This window comes from Apium graveolens, chromosome 5 (genome assembly GCF_009905375.1).
Source record: "Apium graveolens cultivar Ventura chromosome 5, ASM990537v1, whole genome shotgun sequence".
NCBI classification, from domain to species: domain Eukaryota; kingdom Viridiplantae; phylum Streptophyta; class Magnoliopsida; order Apiales; family Apiaceae; genus Apium; species Apium graveolens.
Window position 1 is genome coordinate 201,848,878 of NC_133651.1, and position 10,927 is coordinate 201,859,804.

Here is a 10,927-nt window from a genome sequence, read left to right on the forward strand (position 1 = left end):
ATTCAATCATCGTTTCGGGGGATCACAGCTTTTATGCATTCAATCTCTAACACTTTCTCCTGTATAATAGCATAAGTACTGGTTGAGAATGGATAACACAAAGCATACTAATTACAAGTCAAGCAAGATATAATTTCCAAATTTAGCTTAAAAATTAATAACAAAAGGTCCTTTTAAAATGAACGGGGTCCTAGTTGCATTTTCGTAAGACTTGAGCAACTAAATTAAACAAACAATATAAACAAAGTCTTCTGAAATCAACAAACATAAACTGTATGACTTGATAAAATGTAAAAATTACATCCCTAAACAAACTATAGAGAAATGGGAGAGAACAGCTGTCATTGCAATCAGATAGCTGTAGACCTCAGGCTTTAAGTCATATTCTTTAAAGTCAATCACAAGTTTTATTGCATCCTTATAATTTCCTTCCTCTTGGGGAACAATATTTGAAATATGTCACGATTTGACAACATAAAAAGACTCAAGAATATATTTAAAAAGGTCCACAATGCTACAAAATGTCAAGGAACCCCCACAATTTACACAGTTACCAGGCTCATACGACACACACATAAGCCAAATTCATAGTATTCTACAAAATTATTGTATTAAATAAACAAACATGAACTGGATGTACTTTTTCTCTTCTAAAAATTCCTAGCTACAAGTTAAAATAACACAGTTTTCAGAAAATGACCAGAATTACAAAATCTGTCCTAAACAAACTATAGAGAAATAGGAGAGAGACACATGATTCAGAGTACATTTATGCTTCCAACAATCCAACTTGTTAGCCATGTCAGTCTACAACAGGATTCTGGATAATATAAAACAGTAATTTGAAGCAAAAAAAGGTGAGGTACATGATTACAAAAAATCAAGAAGACAAGAACCCTCTGACAGAAGAAAAAAGAGCATCTCCCCCAGAGATTGAAGTTGGTAACTACTAAATATTCCACAGGTATAATACCGTATAAGTAAATGACCTCCTAACTTAAACTAAATGATTTATCAAGAAGACACTTAAAGTTAAAAGGAATGAAGGTTCCCCTGCCTAAATCTAGAGAAGCCGTAAATCAGCAGTGATGCTCCTCATTCTCATAAACAAACAAGTAGAACATCACTTCTCTTTTTTCCCAAAACTTACAAAAAACAAATTAAACAAAGTCTTGATAAACAAATTAAACAAATAAATAAAATGTGTGTGTGTCGTAATAATAAATTCTGAAATCAAAAACACTAAAAAATCAAGACTTGTTTTTTATTTGAGCAACTAAATTAAACAAACAAATTAAACAAAGTCTTGATAAACAAATTAAATAAAAACAAATTAAACTTACAAAAAACAAATTAAACAAAGTCTTCTGAAATCAACAAACATAAACTGTATGATTTGATAAACCAAATTAAACAGACAATAATCATGAAGTGACTCTATAAACACACAAAGCTAACAACACACTCACATATAAACAAACGAATTCAAACAATTTTTACGAAAGACATAATTCATAATTTTACAGCAACTCTGTGAAGATATAAACACTACATAACCAATAAAAACCAAATTAAACACAAGCTAAACAAGTAGCTCAATTTCACAAACACACAAACCTAAAATACAAAAAGATACAGAAATTGTAAGTATACCTAGAAATCTTGATTGCTACTTTGTTTCTGGAACCAGTAGCTTGAAATCGCAGCTCAAAAACCGAACAGGTTGCTTGCTGGAATCAGAATTGTTCATCTCCTCCTCAGAATCAACACCAAACTCAAACCTACGAGGCGAAAACATAGACCAAACCAAGTACCCGATCGAGACTGCTATCGCGAATAGATGAAGAAATATCTTGGAGCTGCACGTGTTTAGAGAGCGGCGATTGGTGAAAAAGGCGTTGGATTTGTAAGAGATGAAGTTGTTAGGGTTAATTGGTTGGGGGTGTACTTGAATAATTGATTCCTTTTTGTTTTTGTCCAAAATTTCGCTTCCCGCTTTGTCAGAACTAGGAGTACGCGCACTCCAAATTTTTTTACCGAAGTTTGTAATTTTTATAACATAAACGGTTATTTTCTAATTTTATTTAATTTATTTATTACAATTATTTAGATTCCGTTTATTTTGAATTATAAAACTGATATTATAGTTTAACATTAAATCTCAGTATTTTATTTTAGTTTTCTTTCTCTCAAATTTTAACAAATTAAAAGTCTCTTAACTCATATTTTAACATTTATTTTTTACGTTTTTAGTAGTCAATAGTTTAATAATGTGTACAACAAAACTGAATAAATATTTTTTGAATTAAATACTTTTTAAAAAAATTCAGTAAATATTACATAACATACAATTTATTGCAATATTTTATTTTAAAATCAAAATAATACAAAAACCCACTTATATTTAAACATAATATATAACACTATTTTGTAAAACTCATTTTTTAAAAAATTATAAAATGGGAGAAAATATCAAAAGAATTAAAAAACCCAAACAACCCAAATAAGTTGACTTTGGGATATGTTAAACTCCTGTCTTAAAAGAAGCACACATACAATCAAATTCATGTCTTAAAAGAAGTCCAGATAAGAAAACTACCGTGACTTTGGGATTCTCAACTTTTTCAAGTAAAAAGTAACTTTTTTTTACCAAGGAGACAACACTCTCGCGGTAGAATCAAACTCTTTCTCTACAATGGAGGTATGAATCGATTTTTTATCTAGAGTTTATCTTACTTTCATACAGTATATATATGCAATGGAACCATGAATCAATGTTAGAATTTGAGATTATATTGCTTGATTGATAGAGTTTTAAAGTATACACACCTTAACTTAATCGATTAATGTTATATAGAATTTAAGAACATTACTTGCTCAAATTCATATAATTCTCAAATTTTGTATCCTATACATGTAGTGTTCTTGTAAATTCTTTGATTTGTATCTCATGCATGTAATATATAAGTAAAATAACGTGTTTTATATTGATTGGAACAAATTTATTATGTAATTACAGATGAAGAAAGGATCCAATTCTAGAGCGAAGAATGTCAAATTCAATTTAGGTAAAAATTTAACCTAGAATGTATATACTACACTTATTTAGGTAAATTAACATAATACCAACTGTACAGAAAATGAAGAGAGTATATGTAACATTCTTGCAGCAAATGTAGAAGTCTCTGATTTTGGGCACTTGGTAAGTGTATATTTTACAGCATTAATTTATATAGTGTCAAATTTATGTTTATTTTTAAAATGTATTTGATTTAATGGTACTTGATCAGAGAGTGCCAGAGGATTTTAAAAGTGTTTGTGGCGGAAGAATTTCAACTAGCTTGAAGATATATTGTAAAACACATAAATGGCGTGCTCGATATGATTCAAAAATCGGAAAAATATGTGGTCTTGCTCGCTTTATGGAGTTTTATGGAATTACGATATATACTCTTATTTTATTTGATTATCATGGAGATTGGGTCTTTAATGTCAAGATATATAAGGAAGCGGCAATTGAGATAAACTACCCGACGATAGAACCAAATAAGTGGATGTTAAATAAACCGAAATGGAAAGACGAAGAATGCATGGTTGTCTATGGAAACATTCAGTTTCAGAAATTTGTTGCTATGTTAGTTTATGATGGTTTCCTGAACAAAACTGAAGCTTACCGTATTAGCGTAAATAGTGCAGACTTGCAAGGTGATGGGATTGATCTGGTAAGATTTATTTGCAATTGTTTTCCATATCAGGTCACATTCATACTTTAATAACATTGTGTATATGCTGGATACCTGAACAAATTTATTATTTTCTTAATTTTTTACAATATTTTTTTCCAGTTTTATTAAATTAATATAAGTATATTAAATTATTTTACGAACCTAATTAAGAAAGAAAAATAAAATTTTGTTAAATTTAACGAATTGCTTCTGTATTTTATGTATCTGTCCTCTTTTAACGTTTAAATATATTATTATATTTAACTAACTGCATTGGTTATTTTTTGTGCATTTGTCCTCGTTTATTGTTTATAGATATGAAAAGTGAAATGGAGTAGTACAATATTTTTATTATAAAATTATGGAAATATTTTTTTGTCCGTTAACACAAAAATTCATCCACAACTCATATAATTTTAACTATACTATAAATAATGTCAAAGTCTTACTTAAAATATGCTAAAGTCTTAATTTTTAAAGTTGTAAAAATTTACATATTATATTCAAAAATGATGTAATATATTATCATTATAAAATTAGTAATCACTATTTTTTTCTCCGCTAACACAACATTCCGTAAACAACTCATATAACTTAAAATTTATTCTAAGAATTATGCAAAATTCAAATATTTTCAACATATCTCATTTGATTTATTACGTAATTAAATTAAATTAATTTTAAATTATTTATTGATACAATAAAAAAAATTATTGATTCATAGAAAGCATATTTTTTCCCGCAAACATTTAAATTTGTCCACACCTCATATAATTTCATTGTATTCTAAAAAATGTCAGAGTTTTGCCTATAAAAAATGCCAAAGACTTATTTTTTTTAAATTTTCTTAAATTATGTAATATATTTTTATTACAAAATTGTTAATCAATATTTTTTTCTCCGCTAACACAACATTTCGTTCAAAACTCATATAATTTTAAATTTATTCTAATAATTATGTAAAATTCAAATATTTTCAACATATCTCATTTGATTGATTACGTAATTAAATTAAATTATTTTTAATAAAAAATACTATGAAAATTATATTAATGGATGTAAAATTTTAAAGAGAAATACAGTATTTAATATTATGCATATGTTCTTCAATTAAAAAAATTATGTGTTAGTCAAAAATAAACCGTTCAGGTGGGAGAAATAATAGATTTTAAAGATAATAGTTAAGCAATATATAGAGCTACACACAACAAAATTTCTTGATATATACAGCATCAATTTTAAATATTACTATACTTTTAAGTTGCACTTAATATTTACAAACCTATTAATTTTTGTTGTGTCATATTAGCATATTTTTTTAATATTATATGTTTTGTAAATAACATACCTAGAATATTCAAAAATACAATAATACATTAAACTATCGTACAAAATATTCGATAATTTGATAGAGTAAAATTATTAAATATGCAACAACCTCATGTTTATTTTATTAAATCATAATTATAAGGTCAAACTACAGATAAGTAGTGATGAACATTATCTCACCATATCCATTAATTCTTTACATCTGGTCCTCCTTGCCAAAACAAATAACTTAGTAGGCGGCTTATGAACATTTTAATCATAATACTGAGTAGAGTAGAATTGTAAGATACAAAACAATAACAATACACTCTTATTTTGAACTATTTATCTAGTGAAAGAACTAATTTTAACTTGTAAAATTCTGCTCCAATATTTTCTTCATTTTGAGGACAAAAAAATGTATGTTATATTAAAAAATTTGAGAAACTACAATAAAATATAAAATAAAGTAAAAAATTGTATACCGAAAATAAGTTGTTTTGTGATTATACTATATTTTGTAAATTGTAAAAACCTTGTGCTTAAATTTTGAATAAGCCAATTTTTATGTTAGTTTAAGTTATAAATTTGATTTTACATTTTTTTTTAAACTTATTAAGCAATTCCAAAAATTATTTACACCATTAAGTTTTAAATATTTAGAGAAATTTATAAATTTAAAATAAATTTATTGATTAATAAAATGATACTTATGTGATGGTTAATACTAAAATAAATAGTTTGACTATTTACCTTATAATATTTATTATAAAAAAGATCCAATAAAATATGTGCCTTTATTTTACTATACATTGTATAATATTGAAAATTATATTAATGGATGTAAAATTTTAAAGAGAAATACAGTATTTAATACTATGCATATGTCCTTCAATTAAAAAAATTATGTGTTAGTCGAAAATAAACCGTGTGGGAGAAATAATAGATTTTAAAGATAATAGTTAAGTAATATATAGAGTTGCACACAAAATTTCTTGATATATACAACATCAATTTAAAATATTACTATGCTTTTAAGTTGCATTTAATATTTACAAACCTATTTATTTTTGTTGTGACATATTAGCATATTCTTTGAATAGTATATTTTTTGTAAATAACATACCTAGAAAATTCAAAAATACAATAATACATTAAACTATCGTACAATATTTTCAATAACTTAATAGAGTAAAATTATTAAATATGCAACAATCTCATGTTTATTTTATTAAATCATTATTATAAGATCTGATAAATATATAAATATGTATATTTAATTAAGTAATATTATATTTAATGAAGTAAGATACGGAAATTAAGATTGGGAGTAATTATCTCAAATTTGTTACTTATAATATAAATATATAATTTGAGTTACTTTGGCTGTCTCACAATTTATATTTTAAAAATTATTATTATTATGATTATTAAAATGTGACATAATAAATGAAAATAAAATAATTTATATTGCTTGCATACAAATTTTAAAATCGATAATTAATTAAAAACACATAAATTTGTAGATATCGAAGATTAATATGTATAACCATGGAGAAAGGCATATGACCATGCAAATTTTTTTAAATGATATAACATAATTGATGTCATCATAATAGAATGCTTAGATAATAAAATAAAATATATAAATTATAGAGACAAAAGTTTTATACTAAAGTATAAAAATGATATGAATAATTTAAATTTCTCCCATCTTCAAATTTGACAGTTAATATGTATACAATAAATCATATTAGAGGTGTTGAATAACTTGATAAAAAACCTCATGATCCTTGTAATTATTTATTGAAACATAGATGTTTAAAATGTGATTAATTTTATTCATCCATATTAATTATATAAGAAAGAAAAATTATAAAATTATACACCATTTTCTACCATCCAAGATTTTATTTTAACAAATTAATTGAAAATGTGAAAATATAACACATATAACATATAACAAAAATTGGAATATATATTTTTTGAATAAAACACAAATTGTTTATATCAAAAAATGAAATACATATTTTTGAATAAAAAACAATTTAAAATTAATAATATGATGCACTCACACGACTACTGACTTTAAATCATGCCCCTTACTAAACTAAAACATTCAAAACAACAAAATTTCCTAATAGATCTCTTTTTTTTGCCAAGAATTTCCTAATCTATCTAGTTCTATAATAATTCATATTGATCCCTCCAAACCCTCTGCATCATTTTAGACTATTTGTACAACCGTCATTATAACTAAAACTTTCACCACATGGCACTGAAATATCCAAATCAATCGGTTGACCCATATTCTTTCTTGATACACCTCCCAAATTATGACTTTTCGTTATTCAGATGCACACTATCATTTTTCATTACACATGTAATGTCAGTATCATCCTTTTGAAGAACATTGATGATTCCAGCAGATAAAAGATGAGGTATATATATTGGAGGACGAAGCTAGAAAGATTATAAACAACATGCAACACATCAACCTTGGATTTTCGATAGCTTTATCCTAAAAGGACTATAAGTAAAAAGGTGACTTGAGCCAATATTTCATTTTGCTTCTTCATAGCATGACACGTTCAGCTAAACATCAGTTGTTGTTGAGAGAGAACCGATAATTGTCATCCATTTTCCAGGCAATAGAAATACTTCTAATTTCAGCATCAATTCCTTGTTTCTGAGAAGAAAAACGAATATGAGATTTAAAAGGCTATGGAAAAAACCTGACAGCTATAACCACTATCAATCAATGGGAAGAAAAGTCATCAGAAGCAGAAAAGGATAATAAGATAGTAAGTAAAATTGGTTTTTTTGCTGCTTTGTAGATATTCCCAGGTAAGTTATTAGTAGTATTCAAATACTCAGCAATGAATATAGTTGATCTACAGTGAATTAGGAACAACATAAAAGAAAGTATTGTCTACTTCTATCAATGTGATTAGTAGTAGCTAAAATAATTATTTGTTTTCTAAATACCTTAATTTCCTGCATCTCAGAAAAACATTCAGCAACCAACAACACTGGTCTCTTGCATCAGGATAATGCACCACTGACTTCACCCTGTCAAGGGCCTTTCAACCCCTCACCAGTTTGCTTTTTTCATTCTTTGAAGATATCATACTTTTCTTCTTTTAAAGATCTGACTCACATGCTGGACCCTCAAGATGTGTCTATATCTTGAAACCACTTAAACCTCAACCTTTCCATCTCCAACGTATAATTATCTTGTCCACGATCCCCGAAGACCAAATGATTTTTTTTTATAATTTTTCCTCGCTTGGTGTCCTCTTACATGAGCCTTTCAATTAAATCTATGTTAAAAGTTAAACATTGAGCTGATTGCAGATTAGCACAACTGCAAAAGTCTCTACTGGGGTGCGTATGGGACCGTCTTAAATACAAATCAATTGAGGAAGGAATTAATACATCAAACCTTAATTTTGACTTCATTTCCGAAAGATCAAAAAATACTTCATGCCTTTCTAACTACTGAAATATCAAACATATATTTAAGTCGCAGCAGTATGCACCGGCTAATCACGATGCCCATTTGTGTTTAATTTAACATCCAGGAGTTAAAGAGCATGCTCGTCTGACATTTCAAGCCGGGTATTACAGATAAAACATAAGTAAAGAATTCCACACACTTCAGTTTGACCTGATAAAGGAAACAACCTTCCATGTTACTATTAAGAGGGAAACATATGTCTTCTCTTAGAACTGATAGGGATGAGGTTTATGAACCTACAAAACCTGAGATTGATGCAGAGTTTTCCAAGTTGAGAAGCATGACTAAAGAGCAGGTTGTTTCTGTTGTTGTAGAGCCATTGTTGAGGTAGAAATTGTTATGTATAATAGTATTATTAAATAATGAGTTTAGATGTTGTTGGTATTTCAATTTATTTTTTATATCAGAAATTTAAGAAACACCAACACTGATTCTGGGAACAGAAGAAGAAGGGAAACAGAGGAGTTGACTACCAGATAACATGGATATTGGTTCTATAGAGCCCATACAACTTAAGAAAATAACAGACATGTTATCAAGGTCCCTATCACCTAAAATATCCTCTTGTTCAGAACCAACTCATACTAAAGCGGTCTAGAATCCTTGTCAAACTGACTTTTGGAGTTGTACTTAAACTTATCACGACGTTCATAAAACTTAGTAAAAAGATATTGTAGCAATTAAATTTGTCCCTGGCCTTTCCTTGAGCATCCTTCTTCTATGACCACTTATAGTAGTACAACAATGCCATCCCTTCCTTTATTCCATTTGTCGATGGTTTCCCTGTATATATCAGAATATGTTGTGAATGTTGTGTGAGCCATCATTAAATGTCACATGTAGAAAAAGTAAAAGAATAGCAACAATGAAATGGTAACTAAACATAATATATAATCACACGAAAAGGAATGCACAATAACTAATTATATACAACACAAAATTACCTTAAAAGTACAACTACTTCTTTAGATGATCAGAATTCAACAGTATTATCAAGAAATTAAAATCATAGTTAGGATTCCACAATGTCCACATTATTTACTGGTACATTTTGACATGTCTGAGATCATCTGTGGGTTATGTCGGCTAGGTCAACCCACATTTTGCAATCATATAACCAAGCCGCCACTTCGAGACCTGTACGCCAAATTACCATATTCAAGATTTTAGAAGTATGTTCACACTATTACACTATTAGTAAAATGTAGACAGATACAGTGGGTACTTTATGGTACATATGAAAATGTTAATATTTTCATATAGCAAGAGTGATTTAGAGTGATTAGTGTATTCATACAAACTATAAAATTGTATAATGGTCAGAAGTGTTATAAAAAAGTGTTTGTTTGTCATTAGAAAATTTACTACTAAAATAAAATTCAAAAAAAGTAGTATAAAATTTAAAAACCTCAATCAAGTCATCCATTTGGTAAAGAATAAAAAACTTAAATTTCCTATATACAGAAACATAAATTTTTTACTATATACAGAAACATACATTTATGTTTAATTCATACCTAATTCGCTTATATCACGAACATGGTTATCTTTTAGCATGAAGGATAAAACAATTGAAGATACTTTTTGTCCAGTATAACCAAGTAACTAATGTTCGATAGAGGTCATTTAATTTGGGAAGTTTTCTTTTTTGAGAAGTGGATTCCGCCTCCTCTGCTAATATATGGTTTATTGCATAATAATAAAAGGCCAGGATTTTGCAAAAAGAGAAAGACCCGGTCAGTTTGGATACATATGTGTTTTAAGCATTAGATCAAACACTTAATCAGCAAACACATATTGTTGGTTAAAAACATGGCATCTAGGCTTTCAAGTTTGGAGCAATAAGAAGAAAATAACTACCCATGCTCATACTTAGAACTCAGGCCTCCGGAAACTTAGATATTTCTGCAAAACTCCATGTTCTTTAAGCAAATAAATTATAATACCCACTAAAAATTTAACACAAAGGAAGTAAGAGAGAAAGGGGAAGAGAGGGAGTGATTGACTAATTTGTAGTTCTTGCAGTGACCTGTGTTGTTGGTTTAGGGATGTTTGGATGTGATCGAGCCGGAGAAACAACTCTCAACATAGTTGATATCCACTTTAAGTTGATATTCTCTTCCTGCATTTTTGTACATAATAAGAAAACCGAAAAAGAGCGTCTAAACTTGCTATAGACAGACACAAAGTGCGGCTGGTAATTTATTGTCACGGATGTAAATTAACTCATATAAAATACTTTTATACATTAAAAGCACAAAATTTTAAAAAGAAGAGTGATGTACACATTTTCTAATCAACAACATAAATTTTATACCTCTAAACAATGTAAATTAAAAAATATCTACCCATTCCAGTACACTGACAATAAGAT

At 27.8% G+C, this 10,927-nt stretch overlaps 1 long non-coding RNA gene across 1 annotated transcript; it reads right to left on the reverse strand.

The window, feature by feature from the left end:
* Positions 1-8,888: 8,888 nt before the first annotated feature.
* Positions 8,889-10,704, reverse strand: LOC141725065 (uncharacterized). Its single transcript, XR_012576990.1, has 3 exons — positions 10,583-10,704; positions 9,498-9,690; positions 8,889-9,336 (listed from the first exon to the last, which is right to left on the reverse strand). It is a non-coding gene; the product is annotated as an uncharacterized LOC141725065 (long non-coding RNA).
* Between the last annotated feature and the right edge of the window lie 223 nt (positions 10,705-10,927).